This window comes from Staurois parvus, unplaced genomic scaffold, assembly GCF_062004578.1.
Source record: "Staurois parvus isolate SC_StPar_1 unplaced genomic scaffold, SC_StPar_1.0 ptg000341l, whole genome shotgun sequence".
Classification (NCBI taxonomy): domain Eukaryota; kingdom Metazoa; phylum Chordata; class Amphibia; order Anura; family Ranidae; genus Staurois; species Staurois parvus.
In genome coordinates this window covers 1,919,888-1,937,834 of record NW_028318137.1, presented here as the reverse complement: position 1 = coordinate 1,937,834, position 17,947 = coordinate 1,919,888, and the positions used below count along the sequence as shown (strand labels likewise).

General features: G+C 42.2%; 1 protein-coding gene across 2 annotated transcripts in view; it reads right to left on the bottom strand.

Moving 5' to 3' along the window:
- TCF20 (transcription factor 20) overlaps positions 1 to 15,758 on the bottom strand; it is a 497,541-nt gene extending 481,783 nt beyond the window's left edge. The window contains exon 1 of one of the 2 annotated variants that reach the window (XM_089684285.1): positions 15,483 to 15,758. The gene's annotated coding sequence lies outside the window, so the exon portion shown is untranslated. The remainder of the gene's footprint in view (positions 1 to 15,482) is intronic. The other variant, XM_089684283.1, reaches the window with a different exon arrangement.
- Between the last annotated feature and the right edge of the window lie 2,189 nt (positions 15,759 to 17,947).

Below are 17,947 nucleotides of genomic sequence, written 5' to 3'. Positions count from 1 at the left end.
TACAGTGAGGAACAGAAGTATTTGAACACCCTGCGATTTTCCAAGTTCCAGGTGTCTTTAAAGAGCTCAGACAGGTGCTACTAAGTTAGACTGAGTGGAGTAGAGGTGGACTTTTTAAAGGCACAGTAACAGGTCTTTGAGAGCCAGAATTCTTGCTGTTTCTTAGGTGTTCAAATACTTATGTTCAGCAGTGCAAGACAAATAAATTTTTAAAAATCAAACAATGTGATTTCCTGAATTTGTTTTTAAATTCTGTCTCTCCGAGTGGGAATGCACCTACAATGTGAATTTCAGACCCCTCCATGATTTCTAAGTGGAAGAACTTGCAAAATCACAGGGTGTTCAAATACTTCTGTTCCTCGCTGTAAACAGAAGGCAAATTGAAAGTTTCAAACTTGTCAGAAAAATAGGACACAGGTAAGATTCACTCCCTTTCCACTTTCTAGTCAGTAGCCAAAATCTTAATTGATTGATCAATATTCATGGCACTGACAGAACCCTGGAAACTGATCTCCATACTTTGGGCATTCACAAAATGTCAAGGAGCTTACAATCTAAGACCAGAAACTCAGACATATACTAGGCCCAAATAACCTAAGAGCATGTCTTTGGAGTCTTGGCAGAAACACACCCATGCAGAGAAAGCATGCAAACTGGGATGCAGACAGGTGCAGCCATGACTGGGATTAGAACCCATGACCCACGTGCTGTAAATTCTGAGTTCTAACCACTAAGCCACTGTAGGAGACAGAGTCTGAGCTGCAATGTAGAATAGCTACATTGTTTAAAAATAATGATAAAAGCGAGCGCTGGTAAAATTATACAGACTACTAAAATGGTATTACACAAGATAAATATAAATCTAGGTATAGATATGAAGGTAGCAGCTAGCACTCAGGGTATTGGCAACAGTCCCAGAATAGAAATATGTTAAAGTAATTGTGCAGCGCTATAAATGCATGTTATCAAACGCATGTAAAGTCAACAAAGTGCAAATAAGTGTAATAAATGATGTAGACTGGTGCTAAAAAAAAGTTCATATCATTCCTGAATAATGTTACTTTAACATTATTCAGAAATGATATGAACATTTTTTTAGCACCAGTTTACATCATTATTGCACTTATTTGCACTTTGTTGACTTTACGTGCGTTTGATTGATAACATGCATTTATAGCGCTGCACTATTACTTTAACATATTACTTTAATAGTGCAGCGCTATAAATGCATGTTAATCATAAACTCATGTAAAGTCTAAGTGCAATAATGATGTAAACTGGTAAATGGTGCTAAAAAAAGTTCATATCATTCCTTAATAATGGAATGTCCTTCATGTGAGAGTATCAACTCAGAGAGTGCCTATGAATGGCACGTGTGTTTTATCCGTGACGAACAGTAGTGCATGAACTCGTGAAAGGTAATCCACCCTTGGGACGGGTGTACACTCGTCATGTTTTTACATGCGTTTGATTGTTAACATGCTGCACTATTACTTCAACATATTACTTCATCAACATTATTCAGGAATGATTATATGAACTTTTTTTAGCACCATTTACCAGTTTATATCATTATTGCACTTATTTGCACTTTTTTGATTTTACATGCGTTTATGATTGATCACATGCATTTATAGCGCTGCACTATTACTTTAACAGAGAATAGTTACATGATTAAAGAGAAGGAAGATATATCATTATATTGGGAACTTAGAAATAGACATTCCCAATTATTTGAGATATAAGTGTGAAAATGTTTGACATTTGAAAATAGAATGTATGACATGCATTAGGAAATGCATTAGTTGTCTGATCATTTTGGAGAAACAGCAACCCAAAAAATAAAATAAATAAATATAGGTGTACTTTTGATTTTACATTATAAGTATTCTCATATGCAAACAGAAAAATGCCAACGGGATAAAGCCCGCGGTTGTGCGCCACCTATTGAACATGTACGGCATTGCATCTAGAAATGTGTCAGACGTGATTCTGGATTTACTAACAGGAAAAGAGTCTACAAAGTATATGCTTTTCAAGGAGTTGGCTAGACGCCTTTCTGAAGACTGACAGGCTTGATTGATTGAATTGAGTCTGCCAGAATGTTCAGCGTCTGCTGGTAGACTCAATTCTTAGTAAATAAGGGCCTGAGTGTCAAGACAAAATATTTATGTGATGTGAATGTCTTACAACTGCAAGTTTATACACTGCATCTGTATGCATTAGCACATGGCTTGTCTGTGAAATTTTGTAAGAAAGTGAAAGAAAACTTTTCTGCAACCATTGGCTACAAAACCTGAGCTCACCCACAGAAAAATTGATACATTTTTCTGTAAACTTTCTATCAACCCCTCTCCTTGCTAACATGATGTATCAGGAAAGTAATATACAGTCTGGGGAAACTAATACACAACCACAATCAGAGCTTCATCCAGAGCAGGATTTAGACCAGCAATGGGAAAACTACGGCCCGGCGGACCTTTTAATCCGGCCCACGGAGCGTGATACTGTCAGGATGGCTGTCAGGATGTGTGTAGGCGGGGCAGCGTGACGAACATGAGGGGAGCTAGGCTCCTCTCACAGTCCGCCCTGAAGACCGGATATGGGGGATGAATTAATATGGGGGATGAATTAATATGGGGGATGAATTACTATATGGGGGTTTAATTACTATGGGGGATGGATTACTATGGGGGATGAATTACTATGCTTACTATGGATGACACATACACATCATTCATCTACTCTTGGTCCAGCCCCCGGGTCCAATATATGAACCCATTGCGGCTCTCAAGTCAAAAAGTTTGCCCACCCCTGACTTAGACCAAAGAGAAAAACACTTAACAAAACTAAGCTAATACTGTTAAATACATGTCCGCTCTCTCCCAACAATCTCATGAGCCAATACAACTAGAGGGCGCTATCCAGCAATTGAATGTTGCTTATGAGAATTATCAAAGACTGTTAAATATATTGCTCTCTTAAAGCGGTACAACACTCAAGGGTCATTGGAAGAATTAAAGGACTTTGAAGAGCTCAATCCTGAAAGAGACAATTTAGTGGTGCAAGCAAAGACAAAGGCAGAAGTGAGAATAACACAGCTCAATGAATCCAGATCTTATCACTCTGCGTCTATTAGATGCTCCTCAAGATCTTCCAAATCCATACAATCAAGGTCTTCTACAACTAATAAACGCCTGTGCTGATGCAGAAGCTTGTAAAATTCAGGCAGCTTTCGTCCAAAAGAAAGCAGAAATAGAAGCTCAGGCCGCAGAAATGGAGGCTCGAGCCGCACATCAGAAATGGAGGCTCAGGCCGCACATCAGAAAGCAGAAATGGAGGCTCAGGCCGCACATCAGAAAGCAGAAATGGAGGCTCAGGCCGCACATCAGAAAGCAGAAATGGAGGCTCAGGCCGCACATCAGAAAGCAGAGAAAGAAGCTGAAGCCACACGCCAAACGGCAGAAATTGATGTTTTGGAAAAACAATGTGAACATGCCACAGCCATGGCAAGGTTAAGGGTCTTAGAACAAGCCGCTAGTGAAAATGAAAGACGAAAGTTGCAGACACTCAGTTGTACCTTATGTCTCAGATTCTTCACACACCTCTCCAGAACGTCAACTCCCTGTCACAGCAGCCAAAGTACTCAAAGTCTCTTCTCTGCACCTACTGTACTTCAAGACGATTTGCCCTTATATCCTCCAATACATCAGACTGCAGCATCTCAGCTCGCCGCAAACACTGGTGTGTGTGACGATCGTGGCGTCAGACCCTAGCCCTTCTCACCAACTTGTGACCGAAGGACTAGCCAATCTAAAACCGCGCTGTCACGTGCGTAACAATGCCACGCTCAGCTACAACCTGCACAAAGATTTTCCAGCTAATGGACCACAATCTATGTGCTAGCAGCCTGAGAGTGATTGTTACTGGGTCAGGTTAATTACGCAATTAACTCTTCACACTGCCACCACCACCTTTTTGTAGAGAAAAGGAGGAAACTCACCAATATTAGCAATAACACTATGATGTTTGAATAATCATCTGTATACCACTGTCACCGCAGGCAGAGAAATATAGAGGTTTAAAACACACAGTAGCGCTCTTCAGAGACAGGGATTCTTAGTTTGCATTAAAGAGCTTTAGAAACAGTTCAACACTTTTCAGATAATAGGATTTATTACTAAAAAGGTCAAAAGGGTGCAATAACAATATTTACAGAAAAAGATGTAGCATATATATATATATATATATATATATATATACACACACACACACATACACACACATACACACACACACAGAGCAATAACACAGAAAGAAGTTTTAGAGAGGTAGTGTACTTGCCAAAAGTCCTGGGTTAAGCAGATCAAGTTTCCGAGCAAAAGGGTGCCGTTCTCCCAAGTTGGTTCCGATGTTTAAAGGGAGATTTCTTCAACTCAACTCATTACTCCAAGCATAACAGCCTTTTTCTAGGAACTCAGCAGGGTGTCTCCTTAAAGCAGAGAACCAATCGCCTCATTTGGGGAGGGATGTTGTAGGCAGGGACTCAGGCTAGAACTAAAATCCCTCCCAAGTTATGCCAGGGCAATGACCTTCCCTAGGTACATGTAACATTCTATCCACAGGTAGATTAATATGCAGAATCATCTGCTGAACGTCTAGATATCAAACATGCCATATTTGACTATTCCTGCTAGAACTATATGGCTTTCTGCTCTCCTGTAGACTTCCACTAAGGGTGTAAGATAACAGATGACTCACATTAAACTGAGCTATCCGAATATATGCTTTATGTTTATGTAGTTATTTTCTACCTTAAGATATAAATTTATATGGAAAAGTGGGTTTTAAATGTGAGGTCTGTTTTACGGCTAGCTGTAATGTCTTTGAAGCCCAGTGAAGGACTGGTTTATGGTTTTACGATTATCTCAGATTGAGAAGCTAACAGACACCCGGGCACCAGCTAATTTGGGTTTATAACCATGAAGCTCTCCAGCTGGGGCCTGATGCATTTTGAACTCAGCATACACACACAGACCACATTCCTGAGGAGGGGAATTGGAGGGAGAGAGAGATACAAGATGGAGGGTCTTGAGAAAGATGGATGACCGCGTCCATCTCTGTACGTACGATTGCTACAGTGTGTATTTAATAGACCGTTCATCATACTTTGGCATCAACAGAGTACCTCCTAGCAAACACACTACTCTACAAACTACCATGCCAATGGACTTTAAGCCATCTCCGGCATTGAATGCCTTAGCAGCAACATATGTTCCCAAGTTACTCCACGTAAGTCCACCAACTGTCACAACCAACTCTGTTCCACCTGCAGTCATGCACCCAAAATCTGAAAACACGGACGTCACAGTTTGCTAAATACATGCTCTGCAGAGAGCTTGTCAAGACAGGCCTCATCAAGTTTGATGACAAGCCTGAAAATTACAGAGGCTGGAAATCCACTTTTAAGGCCAAAATGAGTAACCTAGACATCAAATACCACAGAGGAATTAGACCTGCTCATCAGATGGCTAGGTCCCCAGCAGGGGCGGACTGACCATTCGAGCACTCGGGCACGACCATTCGAGCACTCGGGCACTGCCCGAGGGCCCGGGGTCAGTAGGGGGCCCCTTGAGATGCCCCTGGTACCTTTCATTGGCTGTTTCATACGCTTTTTTGGGTGTGGGCGAGGACACAGGGGCCCCATGAATTACCCGGGAGCAACATGAGTAGTCAGTTCGCCTCTGGTCCCCAGACCACTGAACGCATCAAGAGGCTCAAAGCAGTTCATATTGACAACCCTGATGCAGGCCTTAATGCTGCTTGGGGCATACCTTTGGCAGCCCAGAGGCCATTGAAGAAGCTTTATTCAAAAGGTTGCAAAGCTTCCCAAGGATTTCTGCTAGCGACAATCTAAAGTTTCAAGAACTCGCAATGCTCTATTAGAGCTTCAACTTTGTAAGGCTGACATCAACTTACCTGGTCTCAGTTACCTTGACACCTCTCACAGCATCTAATCTATTGTTCTCAAGCTACCATATGGAATTCAAGAAAGATAGGCAGCTCTTGGATCAAAGTATAAGGAAGAACATAGAGTTGCCTTTCCTCCTTTTTCCTACTTCTGTGAGTTCATCAAAAGAATTGCAGACACTAAGAATGACCTAAGTTTCTCATATCAGGACTGTAACCTTCTCAGTACACTCTCTCCAAGACCTACAAACACACGTATGCTGCACAGAGACCGTAGAGGTCCAGCGTTAGTGAAAAAGACTAATGTTCTACCTGCGCCTGCTACAGTTCTTGAAAAGGCTGATCAAAACAAGAAAATTGAGGACCCAAATCGCCAATGACCAATACATAAACCACATCCACTTAAGAAATGTATCGGCTTCAGAAAGAAAACCCTTCAAGGACGTAAGGAACTTTTGAAGAAATTTGGGGTTTGCTACAAAATGCTGTGCCTCCACAGAAAACTTTGCGAAGGATTGTAAAGCAATCATCAAATGTATAGAGTGTGACAGTGATGACCATGTGCAAGCTCTTCATCAATATTCGCACAACTCTACTACGCTCACAAACAATCTTCCTGAGGCAAAGCAAGGCTTTGGAGCGCGCAGATCAAGCAGCGGCTACCAACCCAGTGTTCTCTACATGTACAGAGGTCAGTGGAGGATTCTGCGACAAATCCTGTGCAGAGCTAAGCTTGGTACGTGTATACCTCAAAAGGTCAACCTGAAAAGGCCATAAGACTGTATACTATACTATTCTGGATGATCAGAGTACCAGATATCTTGCAAGAACTCAGTTTTTTGAACTGTTGAACATAACTGGAGATGCTCTGCCTTATACCCTAAGCACTTGTGCCGGCACTACAGAAGGGTTAGGTAGGAGAGCCAGTGGTCTTGTAGTTACTCCTCTGAATGACAATGTGGAAATATCTTTGCACACTATCACTGAGTGCAACCAGATTCCAAGAACCAAAGAGGAGATCCCTACTCCTGAAGCTGCTTTTCACTATTCTCACTGAAAGCACATAGCCAACCAAATACTAGCCCTCGATGAAAGTGCCGATATCCTGCTGTTACTTGGTCGAGACATCCTAAGCGTGCACAAAGTTCATCATCAAATCAACAGTCCACACAATGCACCATATGCTCAGCGTCCGGACCTAGGATGGGTCATCATAGGCAATGTCTGCCTAGACGAGAACAAGAGGTCCTACTCAGTCTCTTCCTTTACAACACATGTCCTGTCAAATGGACGAACAACTTGTTCTGCAAAACAACCACATAAATATATTGTGAAAGAAAGACTGTTTGAAAAAAGTGCACAACGACACATCATACAAGACAATAAGAAAGCTCTTAATCTCTGGGATGACAACATCGGCAACACAGTGTTCGAGGTAACCACTAAAGACAATGAGTTAGCAGCTACCATAGAAGACAAAGAATTCTTGAAAACCATGAGTAAAGAGTTCTACCAAGATGATTCCAACAGTTTGGTAGCACCTCTACTATTTCGTACCCAAAGAAAGAGACTACCAAACAACAGGGTACACGCAGAATCACAGTTTGTTTCTTTAAATCGCAGTTTGAACCAGAAGCCTGAGATGAAAAAGCACTTTGTGAACTTTATGCAGAAGGTGTTTGAGAGAGATCATGCTGAGCCTGCACCTCCTCTTACGGAAGGAGAAGAAGGTTGGTACCTACCATGCTTTGGGTCTACCATCCTCGCAAGCCTGATCAGATTAGGGTGGTCTTTGACTCAAGTGCTCATCATGAAGGCATCTCACTCAATGACAATCTTCTCACTGGGCCTAATCTGAACAATCTCATAGGAGTTTTACTTCGCTTCAGACAAGAGCCAATTGCTGTTATGGCTGACATTCAGCAGATGTTCCACTGTTTCATCGTCCGTGAAGACTACAGAAACTTCCGCAGGTTCCGATGGCACTGCAATAATGATGTCAATGATGAAGTCATAGACTACCGAATGAAGGTTCATGTTTTCGGTAACATTCTTTCTCCTGCAGTAGCAATTTATGGACTGAGGAAAACAGCTCAAGAGGGCGAGAAAGAATTTGGATTTGATGCAAGACAGTTCGTCGAAAGGAATTTCTATGTAGACGACGGATTCACATCTCTGCCCAATGACGAAGAAGCTATTGACCTTCTTACTAGAACCCAGAACATGCTTGCCACTGCAAACCTCAGACTTCACAAAATCATCTCTAACAGCGACAAGGTTATGATAGCCTTTCCTTCTGATGAGCATGCTGTCAGTGTGAAGAAATTCCAACTAGGATCTGACCTGTTACACAATGCAGTCTTGGATTGCTTTGGAATGTTAAACAAGACACATTTACATTTCAAGCATCAGCCTGTGACAAGCCCTTCACAAAGCGAGGAGTTTTGTCTACAGTGAACAGCATTTATGATCCCTTAGGTTTTATTACACCTCTCACCATTCAGGGTAAGATACTGCTGAGACAACTTACTTCTGAAAGCTCAGACTGGGATACCCCCTTACCCAAAAGGAGAAACAACAAAGGTGGGAATCCTGGAAACAGTCTCTGAAAGCATTAGAACAACTCCAGATACCACGCTCTTACACCCAAGCATCCTTAAAGAATGCCACCAGAAGAGAGATTGCATGTGTTCTCCGCTGCTTCCAACAAAGCCATTGCTGCGGTGGCTTTTTTTCGAGCTATGGATCCCAGCGGTAAAGTGAGTGTCATGGGCAAGACCAAGAGAACACCAAAACCTGCACATACTATTCCAAGGCTTGAAACCTGTGCAGCTGTGGAAATTGCTGAGCTCATAGAACTTGAAACAGATGTTGAAATAGTCTCCTTTGTGTATATATCCTAGCACTATTTTGCTGTCTGTATAAAAGTCAATCGCATAAGACAGTTCTACGTGTATGTCGGCAACAGAGTGGAACGCATAAGGAAGTTCTCTACGCCTGAACAATGGCACTATGTTCCCACTAGCCTCAACCCTGCTGACTGCGGCAGTCGTGCAGTACCTACTAATGCATTTCAGGACACAATCTGGCTATATCCACCATGAAAGAAGGTTCTGCACACCTTTCCTTCAGGCCTATAAAGGAACTAATACTTCTTTTGCCCAAAGAGGAAGAAAAATCATCAACTTCATTTAAAAGGGAGGTAAGAAGGAATAGTGCATGTTGCTGCATTCCCCTCTGAATATGTATTTCCATGTCTCAGCCTGGACTTTCGAGACCAACATCTGCAAGTATTATGTTAAATGTTTGCATTGTTTTCCTTTGTTCTTCCCTTCCCTCTTGTTTTGCAGATGTTCCTGGAAAGAATCTTCATTACTTACAGGTGCAACTCGAAAAATTAGAATATCGTGCAAAAGTTCATTTATTTCAGTAATGCAACTTAAAAGGTGAAACTAATATATGAGATAGACTCATTACATGCAAAGCAAGATAGTTCAAGCTGTGATTTGTCATAATTGTGATGATTATGGCTTACAGCTCATGAAAACCCCAAATCCACAATCTCAGAAAATTAGAATATTGTGAAAAGGTGCAATATTCTTGGCTAAAAGTGTCCCACTCTAATCAGCTAATTAAGCCATAACACCTGCAAAGGGTTCCTGTGCCTATAAATGGTCTCTCAGTCTGGTTCAGTAGGAATCATAATCATGGGAAAGACTGCTGACCTGACAGTTATGGAGGGTGTCAATGATGGTTTTCTGCACAAGGAGAGAAAGCCTCAAAAGGTAATTGCAAAAGAAGTTGGATGTTCCCAAAGTGCTGTATCAAAGCACATTAATAGAAAGTTATGTGGAAGGGAAAAGTGTAGAAGTAAAAGGTGCACAAGCAGCAGGGATGACTGCAGCCTGGAGAGGATTGTCAGGAAAAGGCCATTCAAAAGTGTTGGGGACTTTCACAAGGAGTGGACTGAGGCTGGAGTCAGTGCATCAAGAGCCACCACACACAGAAGGATCCTGGACATGGGCTTCAAATGTTGTATTCCTCTTGTCAAGCCGCTCTTGAACAACAAACAACATCAGAAGCTTCTTACCTGGGCTAAAGAAAAACAGACCTGGTCTGTTGCTCAGTGGTCCAAAGTCCTCTTTTCTGATGAGAGCAACTTTTACATCTTATTTGGAAACCAAGGACCCAGAGTATGGAGGAAGAATGGAGAGGCACACAGTGCAAGATGCTTGAAGTCCAGTGTGACGTTTCCACAGTCTGTGTTGATTTGGGGAGCCATGTCATCTGCTGGTGTTGGTCCAATGTGCTTCATTAAGTCCAGGGTCAACGCAGCCATCTACCAGGAGATTTTGGAGCACTTCATGCTTCCTTCCGCAGACAAGCTTTATGGGGATGCTGACTTCATTTTCCAGCAGGACTTGGCACCTGCCCACACTGCCAAAAGCACCAAAACCTGGTTCAATGATCGTGGGATTACTGTGCTTGATTGGCCAGCAATACTTTTCAGAGGTCCGATATTGTTCTATGTACAATCCTTGTTTTATTGATTGCATGTAATATTCTAATTTTTTGAGATTGTAGATTTGGGGTTTTCATGAGCTGTAAGCCATAATCATCACAATTATGACAAATCACGGCTTGAACTATCTTGCTTTGCATGTAATGAGTCTATGTCATATATTAGTTTCACCTTTTAAGTTGCATTACTGAAATAAATTAACTTTTGCATGATATTCAATTTTTTTGAGTTTCACCTGTATATTGGACTTGAACTAAAGTTTGTTATAATAGAAATCATAGATTTCAACGGGGAGTGTCATGTTTCACATGACTGTCATATGCCTTTAAGTGTTCTCTATATTTTGTCTCTGCTCCTCTTTTTCCTTTGGTTTAGTTAATGCTGTATAGATAGCCCACCCCTTTTCCTAGTAAGGCATTGCAGCTTCTAGCCTCATGTCATGAAGCAGGTCACATTATTATCTTATGACCCATCGGATGTTCATTGTTTTAAGATTCTCTCAGTTTATGGAATAAATCTCACAAGATCTACAAGATGTCTTCTGTGTTGAGTCACTGCCTGTGATATTCAACTAAGATTGGAGTTTTCACTATCTCATCACAACTGTAAAATTATAGAGATTACACTTTCAATGCTTAGATTGGAAAGACAGAACACAAACCAATTAGTACACACGTATTGGGATTTTTGTTTTTACCAAAAGACATGTTGCAGGGTACATTTATGATTAAATTTGAGTTTGAGATTTTTTATAACAAAGTAGAAAATTACTTTTTTTTTCATTTTATATCACATAAAATAAAAAATTCCAGTGGTGATTAAATACCATCAGCGTTGCATGACCACACAATTATCAGCTGAATTAGAACAGTGCTGAATAGCAAAAAATGGCCTGGTCAGGAAGGGGGAAAAATCTTCCAGAGGGCAAGTGATTATTGTAGTGCAGTTTGGGATCGTGGACAGAATTGCAGTAATCCTGCCCAAGATCACAAAACACCAGATGTAAATGGGGCCTTAGACAGACTTCACTAACACATTACAGCCAAACTAAAGAGAACACTTTTTTTAAAGGGTTAGTTCACCTTTACCATAAAACGTCTTATGCAGGTAAGGGGCACCTATAGATCAAAACAAACTGTACAGCTTTGAACACAGCTGAATAATGCTCTTTCTATATGTGTGGGCCATTTATGTACTGTACCTCTCAAAGTCTGGGTAAATAACTGCAAGAGATGGCTTCGGCATCTCCTGCCTTGTTTGCTAGGACATTGCTAAATCACTCCCAGTCATTACTTCTCACCCCCTCCATAGCAGAAACAAGCACTTTCCTCCCCATCAAACCCCCACACGTGATTTTCCCCTCCCATCGCAGTAGCTTTAAACTCAGCGATACTGCAATGGAAGAGACAGTGATCCATACATGTGTGGCATTTTGAGAACTTGCTTCTGTGTTGGTAGGTTCAATTAGTAACAGCTGGGAATCTTAGCAACATCCTAGCAACAAGGCAGGATAGAGGGATGCCATCTTTGGGAGTTTTTTAGACAGTCTTTGAAAAGTAGAGAGGGCCTATAGCAAGGGCATTATTCAACTTTAGTAAAAGTTGCAGAGTTTGTTTTAATCTTCAAGCATCCCTTAACTACACAGGCAGTTTTTTTGGTAAAGGTGAACCCTTTAGGCAGTAACAATCATTTTTTCTTTTTTGGGATAAAGGTCTTAAACCAATGAATAACTTACCATTGTAAGCACCCCTGTCAGTCTTAAGGCCTCATGCACACTGACATTTTTTTTTAAACTCCCCTAGAAGCCTGCTCCTAGCAGCAGCTTTTAGGCCAAAAAAGCCTGGCACTTGTAAAAGTGTGTAAACGCACGTTAATTTAATTGGCAAGAATAAATAATTTATGCTGGCCATTGAAATAAATGAATTCTCAAGTGCTAAACGATAAACTTTGGAAACCCTATCCTTGCTGCTTAAGTAAACATAGACTCTAGCGCAAGACTGTTTTTTTTAATAAATTCAAATCCTAAATGCGCCTAGAGTTTAAGAGCATTTACATGTGATCTTTCTGCCAAAACACTGCTGCTCTAAAATGCACTGGCAGTGGGATTTTTTTTTCCTGCCACAAAACACTGCTGAAAGCCTATGTATGCATGGACACAAAGGATAACATGCAGGGGAGTTTAGAGGCAGAAAAAAAAAAAAAAAAGCCTAACATCCCTAGAAGTAGTTTAAAAAATGTCCAGTGTGCATGAGGCCTAAAAGATTTGTCTCCAGCTGCTGATTTTGCTAGAGAGCTTGGTCTGTTCAATGAAGTAGACAAATAATAAAGATTCAGAGCAGATTTACACAGGTGCGGTGCAAATTGAAGCTCAGGTTTCACCGCTAATTGACACAGTAGTTATTCAGTGGCTTATGTCAGGTTTACATCAGGTTCAGGACAGGATTAGCTCAGGTTTTTATCCTGTTCACACCTATGAGGTTTAGAAATGGTTCCCATAGAAGTCAATAACTTGTAATCCACACCTGAACCTAAAGGCACTGCTCAGAAATTGTACATGGCGCTTTTTCAAACTGCACTGAATTCGCACAGCCAGTCCACCAGACGTATGTGAACAGGCACCACAGGAAGCAATGTTATTTCACATGTGGATTGGATGCATATATGTATATATATCCAATCTGCATATATGTGAACCGGGACTCAAACAACTAACCTCACCTTCCCACTTCCTTCAGAGAATGCCTTACATTCATTGAGAAAAATGCAAGACGTTCTGTGAACGGAGCCTGTGCTGTGCTAGCGACTCCCTGTTGATTACTATGCAGCTAAGCAGCAGCTCGGCAAGGAACCCAGAGGACAGTGGCGATCCATGTAGAAGTGGCGAATACTACAGTGATTCTCAGCAGTCCCAGTATGGCATACGACAGCTTCCATGTTTCCAAGAGGGTTGCCAGTATTGTTCAGGACAGCACACGGTGTGCATCTCACTAGCTCTACTGTTTTGTGCCCTCATTGCATTGATTCACCATCAGGAAGCACTAGGTTAGTCGAAGAGTAAACACATATGGCAATTAAAGAATGCCAGGAACTTTTTTCCATGCATTGGGCCTGTATGGGTCAACTGCTCCATTTTGCCTAGGACTGAGGAGAGTGGAGATATACTTAAGCAGACGATCCTCCCAGCGTAAGACCAATCCCTGACGCTTTAAAGTTGGGATCCACCCAGATCCATATACCAGCACCTGGCTCAGCCACTTAGCGATCCACTGAGAGCCTAAGCCAGCAGCGAGGAGGAACAGAGGAGGAGGGAGGAACAGAGTAGAGAACAGAGACCGACAGTCACCAGCTCTCTTCTCATGGAGCACTGAGAAATCAGCTCTCTTTGATTGGTCAGTCTGTGTGTGAGAGCCAGCAAGGGACTGATGCTGTATCCACCTAGGTAAACAAAAAGCCCCAAACTTCTCTTTTAACCACCTCCCGCCCCCCATATAGTCCAATGACGGACACAAGGTGGTTCTCTCGTTCTGATAGTACGTCATATGACGTTCTTCCATTCTCACCGCGCATGCGCGGCTCAGGGAGCGCGCAGCGATCGGCGGTGCGCTGTGTCCCTTGGACAAAGCGGATCGCCGATCCACGGAAAGAGCCAAGATGTCGGCTCGGTCATGTGATCAGCTGTGTCCAATCACAAGGAGAAAAATCACTTATTTACAAATTTTAGAACAAAAAGAAGAAAAAAATTTTTTCTCAAAATTTTCAGTGGTTTTTGGTTTGTTTAAGAAAAAATAAAAAACCCAGGAGGTGATTAAATACCACCAAAATAAAGCTCTGTCACAAAAAAAATTATAAAAATTTCATATGGGTACAGTGTTGCATGACCGCGCAATTGTCAAAGTGTGACAGCGCTGAAAGCTGGAAATTGGCCTGGGCAGGAAGGGGGTAAAAGTGCCCTGTAGGCTAGTGGTTAAAGAAGAGGCAAGATTCAAGATGGATTAGTGTGGCATACTGAAAACCAGCACAGGTGAGGGGACCTGCTTTAGAATACCACTATGGCCTAGCTGTGTTTTCATTTGATATGTCAAGCCTCTTATTTTTAAATACACAATAAAGAAGTAGAGATGTCAACTTAATTTAAATATTTTCATCTAAATGATCTGATCTGCCAAAGACATGTTCACTAATCAAACCATTCCACACATTAGACCACATGTTCTCTTTATTTATGCGATTCTTCCACTGAATATGCCATCATTACATCATTTACATACTGTTGAACCATAGGACCGCTCATCCCTGCACACAGCACAAATCCCCTTTTCTTGGTGCGCAGTCAGACAGGATCATCACTTTTGCCTGCATGCTAAATTTAACTGAATGTGCATGCCTCCTACGTTGATTTCAAGGAGAAAAAAAAAATCTATAGGAATACAAGACAAATGCTGTGTGGTATTGTTGTTGGATTTTCTACATTCACACTGAAGCACTTTTCACCGAGGTTGTCAGACACTTTCACCACATCTACCAAGGCTATGGTCAAACAGTGTAATGAATGGGCCCCTACATAGGACCCGATCTCCTGAACTTTTCCACATAAATAACCCCCCAGTACAAGCCAGGGCTGCATACAACACACTACAAGCACAACCAAGACGTCATAGAAATGGTCCAAATCCCTTCATAACATGCAGACTGCATACCATTCTAGAGATAAATAAACCAAAATGTTGGGCAAACCATTCCTGGTGCACCCCTCACACCAGGAAAAAAAAATCAATTGGTGGCTATTAATATGCAAGTGTGAGCCTCCATATTCCGCCCAGGTTCCTGTCCTACAGATTGCAGCATCCAGGCCACACACACAAGATTCGGCAGAATCGTGCGGCCAAGAGGCGGGGGGAAGGACGTTCCTATATCAAACCTTTACTCCAAGTAGCAGACAGGCAGGAGAGGACGGCAGGAAAATCAAGGAATTCATCAGTGAGCCACTTACCGTTTGTGAATCACTTCCCCATACTTTGGCCGGGGAGGTGACTACAGGGTGCCAGGTCTGACAGCAATGCCTGCCTCTGACCTCTCCCGGTGGCCGGGCTCTCTTTGAACAATCAGAGCGCGGACGCTCCTAGTGGTCGGGGGTGTCTGTGTGGAACGGAGGAGGGGGATACGCAATCTGGGATCAGACACTCAGGTCTATTGGGAGGGAAGAGGTGGGTAGATGATGCTTTGGATTTCCTCCTACTCTTCTTTCCTCTTCCTTTCTGCCCTCCTCTTTCCTCCTCCTTTTCCTTTCTATCTGCTCCCTCCCTTCATGCAGAGGTTTGATGATTCTTAAATCTTCAGTTAGATGATAAATCTATGCTCCTGGTTGGCATCCTCATTTGAAAGAAACCGTGTGGATTGCCTCTTGTAAAATGTCCCCAGTTCTTTCCCTCCCAGGCCTGCCTTCACCTGCCTCAGGAGATCGTTTAGCATAGACGAGCTGATGGTTCTGTTACATTAGACAAATGTTGGGATACTGTTTCTGAGTGCTATAGTGAAACATGTTAGTAGAGATCTTGTAGGTAACTACTTGCCCTGCTGAGGATTTACCCCCCTTCCTGACCAGGCCATTTTTTGCGTTACTTTAACTGACAATTGCATGGTCATGCAACGCTGCACCCAAATGAAATTTGCATCCCTTTTTCCCACAAATAGAGCTTTCTTTCAGTGGTATCTGATCGCCTGTGCATTTTATATTTTTAGCACTATAAAAAAAACGACAATTTTGAGAAACAATATTTTTGACTTTTTGCTATTAAACATATCCGATAATGGAATTTAACCGCCTCCCGTCCTCCATATAAGGTAATGACGGGAGGTCGGCAGTTCTCTCGTTCTGGGAGGATGTCATATGACGTACTCCCACTCTAACTGTGCGTGCACGCCCTAGGGGGCGCGCAGCAATTGGCGGTGCGCTGTGTCCCTGGGACACAGTGGATCACTGATCACTGTAAAGAGCCGTTAATGTTGGCTTTGTCATGTGATCAGCTGTGTCCAATCACAGCTGATCACATGTAAATAGGAAATGTCAGTTATCGACAGTCCTCCTCCCGCTGACAGCGGTAATCGGCAATACTCAGAGTGGACATCTACACTGATCATCAGGGCACTGATGATCAATGCCCTGATGATCAGTGTAGCCACATCAGTGCCAAGTGTCAGTGCCCATCTATGCCACATACCAGTGCACATCAATGCAACATATCAGTGCCTACCAGTGCACACCAATGCCACATATCAGTGCCCATCAGAGCTGCTTTTTAGTGCCAGTCAGTGCTCCCTATCAATGCCTGTCAGTGCCACCTATTACTGCCAATCAGTGCCGCTTATGAGTGCCATATATGAGTGCTGCCTTTCAGTGCCCATCAGTGATGCCTGTCAGTGCCCACAAGTGATGCCTGTGCTTGCCCATCAGTGCCTCCTCATCAGTGCAGCCCATCAGTGCCCATCACTGCAGCCTCATTAGTGCACATCAGTGAAGGAGAATATTATTATTTTATTTTTTTTTATTACAGGTACTTATATAGCACTGTCAATTTACGCAGCGCTTTACATATATATTGTACATTCACATCAGTCCCTAACCCTCAAGGGGCGTACAATCTAGAATAATTACTTAATTACAAAATTTTATAACAGAAACTAAGAAAAAACCTTTTTTTTTCAAAATTTTCAGTATTTTTTTTAGTTTGTTTAGCAAAAAATAAAAACCACCAAAAGAAAGCTCTACCTGTCTCAAAAAATGATTAACATTTTGTTTGGGTACAGTGTTGCATGACCGCAAAATTTTCATTCAAAGTGCTTCAGCGATGAAAGCTGAAAATTGGCCTGGGCAGGAAGGGGGTAAAAATGCCTGGTAGGCAAGTGGTTAAAAAAATCAAATGTCATCATAAATTTAGGCCAAAATTTATTCTGCTACATGTCTTTGCTAAAAGAAATCCCAATACATGTAAATTAATTGGTTTACGTGAAAGTTATGACATCTACAAATGGCGGTATATATGCTGGAATTTTTTTTTTTTTTTTACTAGTAATGGCAGCGATCAGGGACTTATTGCGGGACTGCGGCAGGCATTCTAACACTGAGGGGGAACTAACTGCCACTGCCGTCCCCAGTGGCACAAATACAGTGATCAGTGCTAATAAAAAGCACTGACACAATACTAATGACACTGGGCAGGAAGGGGATAACATCTGAGCCGATCAAAGGGTTAACTGTGTGCTCTTTACTGTGTACACAAGTTGCTTTGTATTGCTGTGCAGAGCAATACAAAGCAGCCTCTCTGTGCCAACAGGGGAGCGATCTGTATTGTTTACATACAGACCTCTCCCCTGTCAGCTCCGCCGACCACCAGGTCCTGGATGAGAATCAGCATCCGGGACCCGGTGACTGACAAGCCGAGGAGCCAATAGCGGCAC